Here is a 5867-nt window from a genome sequence, read left to right as displayed (position 1 = left end):
TATATAAAAGTATGCTCTTAACCGTCTAGAACCACTGAAAACTAAGCTTATTTGCCATGTAACAGCAATTCACTTTGTGAAACAGCAGCTGTGTGTTTATCTTCAAAGTCAACTTCGGACAAGCTAGGGCCGCTTGGAACGAACAGAATTCGCCAGAGAATGTGCGATTCTGACTGGGAAAATCACGTTTTGTCTATATAGAAAAGTATGCTCTTTACCATGGAGAACCATTTAAAAAAGCTAAGCTTATCGTCAAGTAATAGCAATTCACTTTGAGAAACAAAGCTGTGTGATTATCGTCAAAGTCTTCTTCATACAAGCTTCGCCAGCTTGGAACGAACAGAAATCGCCAAAGAATGTGCGATTCAGACAGGGAAACGCACGTTTGATCTATATATAAAAGTATGCTCTTAACCGTATAGAACCACTGAAAACTAAACTTATTTGCCATGTAACAGCAATTCACTTTGTGAAACAGCAGCTGTGTGTATATCGTCAAAGTCATCTGACCACAGGCTATATCAGCTTGGAAGGAAGAGAAATCGCCAAAGACTGTGCTATTCAGACAGGGAAATGCATGCTTTGTCTATGTAGAAAATTATGCTTTTTACCGTGGACAACCTTTTTAAAAAACTAACTAATCGTCAAGTAATAGCAATTCATTTGTGAAACACCCACTGTGTGTTTATCTTCAAAGGCATCTTCCTACAAGCTTTGCCAGCTTGGAACTTACAGATTTCGCCAAAGAATGTGCGATTCAGACAGGGAAACGCACGTTTGATCTATATATAAAAGTATGCTCTTAACCGTCTAGAACCACTGAAAACTAAGCTTATTTGCCATGTAACAGCAATTCACTTTGTGAAACAGCAGCTGTGTGTTTATCTTCAAAGTCAACTTCGGACAAGCTAGGGCCGCTTGGAACGATCAGAATTCGCCAGAGAATGTGCGATTCTGACTGGGAAACTCACGTTTTGTCTATATAGAAAAGTATGCTCTTTACCATGGAGAACCATTTAAAAAAGCTAAGCTTATCGTCAAGTAATAGCAATTCATTTTGAGAAACAAAGCTGTGTGATTATCGTCAAAGTCTTCTTCCTACAAGCTTCGCCAGCTTGGAACGAACAGAAATCGCCAAAGAATGTGCGATTCAGACAGGGAAACGCACATTTGATCTATATATAAAAGTATGCTCTTAACCGTCTAGAACCACTGAAAACTAAGCTTATTTGCCATGTAACAGCAATTCACTTTGTGAAACACCAGCTGTGTGTATATCGTCAAAGTCATCTTCCCACAAGCTATACCAGCTTGGGACCCACAGAAATCGCCAAAGAATGTGCTATTCAGACTGGGAAATGCACGTTTTGTCTACGTAGAAAAGGATGCATTTTACCGTGGACAAACTCTTTAAAAAACTAACTTATTGTCAAGTAATAGCAATTCACTTTGTGAAACACACCCGCTGGGTGTTTATCTTCAAAGGCATCTTCCTACAAGCTTTGCCATCTTGGAACGAAAAGAATCCGCCAGAGAATGTGCGATTCAGACTGGGAAACTCACGTTTTGTCTATATAGGAAAGTATGCTGTTTACCATAGAGAAAGACTTAAAAAAGCTAAGCTTATCGTCAAGTAATAGCAATTCACTTTGAGAAACAAAGCTGCGTGATTATCGTCAAAGGCATCTTCTTACAAGCTTTGCCATCTTGGAATGAAGAGAATTCGCCAAGAACGTGCGATTCAGACAGGGAAATGCCCGTTTGATCTATATATAAAAGTATGCTCTTAACCGTCTAGAACCACTGAAAACTAAGCTTATTTGCCATGTAACAGCAATTCACTTTGTGAAACATCAGCTGTGTGTTTATCTTCAAAGTCAACTTCCCACAAGCTAGGCCAGCTTGGAACGAACAGAATTCGCCAGAGAATGTGCGATTCAGACTGGGAAACTCACGTTTTGTCTACATAGGAAAGTATGCTGTTTACCATAGAGAAAGACTTAAAAAAGCTAAGCTTATCGTCAAGTAATAGCAATTCACTTTGAGAAACAAAGCTGCGTGATTATCGTCAAAGGCATCTTCTTACAAGCTTTGCCATCTTGGAATGAAGAGAATTCGCCAAGAACGTGCGATTCAGACAGGGAAATGCCCGTTTGATCTATATATAAAAGTATGCTCTTAACCGTCTAGAACCACTGAAAACTAAGCTTATTTGCCATGTAACAGCAATTCACTTTGTGAAACATCAGCTGTGTGTTTATCTTCAAAGTCAACTTCCCACAAGCTAGGCCAGCTTGGAACGAACAGAATTCGCCAGAGAATGTGCGATTCAGACTGGGAAACTCACGTTTTGTCTATATAGGAAAGTATGCTGTTTACCATAGAGAAAGACTTAAAAAAGCTAAGCTTATCGTCAAGTAATAGCAATTCACTTTGAGAAACAAAGCTGCGTGATTATCGTCAAAGGCATCTTCTTACAAGCTTTGCCATCTTGGAATGAAGAGAATTCGCCAAGAACGTGCGATTCAGACAGGGATGCCCGTTTGATCTATATATAAAAGTATGCTCTTAACCGTCTAGAACCACTGAAAACTAAGCTTATATGACATGTAACAGCAATTCACTTTGTGAAACATCAGCTGTGTGTTCATTTTCAAAGTCAACTTCCGACAAGCTACGGCAGCTTGGAACGAACAGAATTCGCCAGAGAATAAGCGATTCAGACTGGGAAACTCACGTTTTGTATATATAGAAAAGTATGCTTTTTACCATGGAGAACCATTTAGAAAAGCTAAGCTTCTCGTCAAGTAATAGCAATTCACTTTGAGAAACAAAGCTGCGTGATTATCGTCAAAGTAATCTTCCTACAAGCTTCGCCAGCTTGGAACGAACAGAAATCGCCATAGAATGTGCGATTCAGACAGGGAAACGCACGTTTGTTCTATATATAAAAGTATGCTCTTAACCGTCTAGAACCACTGAAAACTAAGCTTATTTGCCATGTAACAGCAATTCACTTTGTGAAACACCAGCTGTGTGTATATCGTCAAAGTCATCTGACCACAGGCTATACCAGCTTGCAAGGAAGAGAAATCGCCAAAGACTGTGCTATTCAGACAGGGAAATGCACGTTTTGTCTATGTAGAAAATTATGCTTTTTACCGTGGACAACCTTTTTAAAAAACTAACTAATCAAGTAATAGCAATTCACTTTGTGAAACACCCGCTGTGTGTTTATCTTCAAAGGCATCTTCGTACAAGCTTTGCCAGCTTGGAACTTACAGATTTCGCCAAAGAATGTGAGATGCAGACAGGGAAACGCACGTTTAATCTATATATAAAATTATGCTCTTAACCGTCTAGAACCACTGAAAACTAAGCTTATTTGGCAAGTAACAGCAATTCACTTTGTGAAACACCAGCTGTGTGTTTATCTTCAAAGTCATCTTCCCACAAGCTATACCAGCTTGGAACCCACAGAAATCGCCAAAGAATGTGCTATTCACACTGGGAAATGCACGATTTGTCTACGTAGAAAAGGATGCATTTTACCGTGGACAACCTCTTTAAAAAACTAACTTATTGTCAAGTAATAGCAATTCACTTTGTGAAACACACCCGCTGGGTGTTTATCTTCAAAGGCATCTTCCTACAAGCTTTGCCATCTTGGAACGAACAGAATTCGCCAAAGAAAGTGCGATTCCGACAGGGAAACGCCCGTTTGATCTATATATAAAAGTATGCTCTTAACCGTCTAGAACCACTGAAAACTAAGCTTATTTGCCATGTAACAGCAATTCACTTTGTGAAACAGCAGCTGTGTGTTTATCTTCAAAGTCAACTTCGGACAAGCTAGGGCCGCTTGGAACGATCAGAATTCGCCAGAGAATGTGCGATTCTGACTGGGAAACTCACGTTTTGTCTATATAGAAAAGTATGCTCTTTACCATGGAGAACCATTTAAAAAAGCTAAGCTTATCGTCAAGTAATAGCAATTCACTTTGAGAAACAAAGCTGCGTGATTATCGTCAAAGGCATCTTCCTACAAGCTTTGCCATCTTGGAATGAAGTTAATTCGCCAAGAACGTGCGATTCAGACAGGGAAATGCCCGTTTGATCTATATATAAAAGTATGCTCTTAACCGTCTAGAACCACTGAAAACTAAGCTTATTTGCCATGTAACAGCAATTCACTTTGTGAAACATCAGCTGTGTGTTTATCTTCAAAGTCAACTTCCGATAAGCTACGGCAGCTTGGAACGAACAGAATTCGCCAGAGAATGTGCGATTCAGACTGGGAAACTCACGTTTTGTCTATATAGAAAAGTATGCTTTTTACCATGGAGAACCAGTTAGAAAAGCTAAGCTTCTCGTCAAGTAATAGCAATTCACTTTGAGAAACAAAGCTGTGTGATTATCGTCAAAGTCATCTTCCTACAAGCTTCGCCAGCTTGGAACGAACAGAAATCGCCAAAGAATGTGCGATTCAGACAGGGAAACGCACGTTTGATCTATATATAAAAGTATGCTCTTAACCGTCTAGAACCACTGAAAACTAAGCTTATTTGCCATGTAACAGCAATTCACTTTGTGAAACACCAGCTGTGTGTATATCGTCAAAGTCATCTGACCACAGGCTATACCAGCTTGCAAGGAAGAGAAATCGCCAAAGACTGTGCTATTCAGACAGGGAAATGCACGTTTTGTCTATGTAGAAAATTATGCTTTTTACCGTGGACAACCTTTTTAAAAAACTAACTAATCGTCAAGTAATAGCAATTCACTTTGTGAAACACCCGCTGTGTGTTTATCTTCAAAGGCATCTTCGTACAAGCTTTGCCAGCTTGGAACTTACAGATTTCGCCAAAGAATGTGCGATGCAGACAGGGAAACGCATGTTTAATCTATATATAAAAGTATGCTCTTAACCGTCTAGAACCACTGAAAACTAAGCTTATTTGCCATGTAACAGCAATTCACTTTGTGAAACATCAGCTGTGTGTTTATCTTCAAAGTCAACTTCCGATAAGCTACGGCAGCTTGGAACGAACAGAATTCGCCAGAGAATGTGCGATTCAGACTGGGAAACTCACGTTTTGTCTATATAGAAAAGTATGCTTTTTACCATGGAGAACCAGTTAGAAAAGCTAAGCTTCTCGTCAAGTAATAGCAATTCACTTTGAGAAACAAAGCTGTGTGATTATCGTCAAAGTCATCTTCCTACAAGCTTCGCCAGCTTGGAACGAACAGAAATCGCCAAAGAATGTGCGATTCAGACAGGGAAACGCACGTTTGATCTATATATAAAAGTATGCTCTTAACCGTCTAGAACCATTGAAAACTAAGCTTATTTGCCATGTAACAGCAATTCACTTTGTGAAACACCAGCTGTGTGCATATCGTCAAAGTCATCTGACCACAGGCTATACCAGCTTGCAAGGAAGAGAAATCGCCAAAGACTGTGCTATTCAGACAGGGAAATGCACGTTTTGTCTATGTAGAAAATTATGCTTTTTACCGTGGACAACCTTTTTAAAAAACTAACTAATCGTCAAGTAATAGCAATTCATTTGTGAAACACCCACTGTGTGTTTATCTTCAAAGGCATCTTCCTACAAGCTTTGCCAGCTTGGAACTTACAGATTTCGCCAAAGAATGTGCGATTCAGACAGGGAAACGCACATTTGATCTATATATAAAAGTATGCTCTTAACCGTCTAGAACCACTGAAAACTAAGCTTATTTGCCATGTAACAGCAATTCACTTTGTGAAACAGGAGCTGTGTGTTTATCTTCAAAGTCAACTTCGGACAAGCTAGGGCCGCTTGGAACGATCAGAATTCGCCAGAGAATGTGCGATTCTGACT

The sequence above is a fragment of the Rattus norvegicus genome, chromosome 12, assembly GCF_021556685.1.
Source record: "Rattus norvegicus strain SHRSP/BbbUtx chromosome 12, alternate assembly SHRSP_T2T, whole genome shotgun sequence".
In the NCBI taxonomy this organism is placed as follows: Eukaryota; Metazoa; Chordata; class Mammalia; order Rodentia; family Muridae; genus Rattus; species Rattus norvegicus.
The sequence above is the reverse complement of the archived record's forward strand: the minus strand, read 5'-3'. Positions refer to the sequence as shown.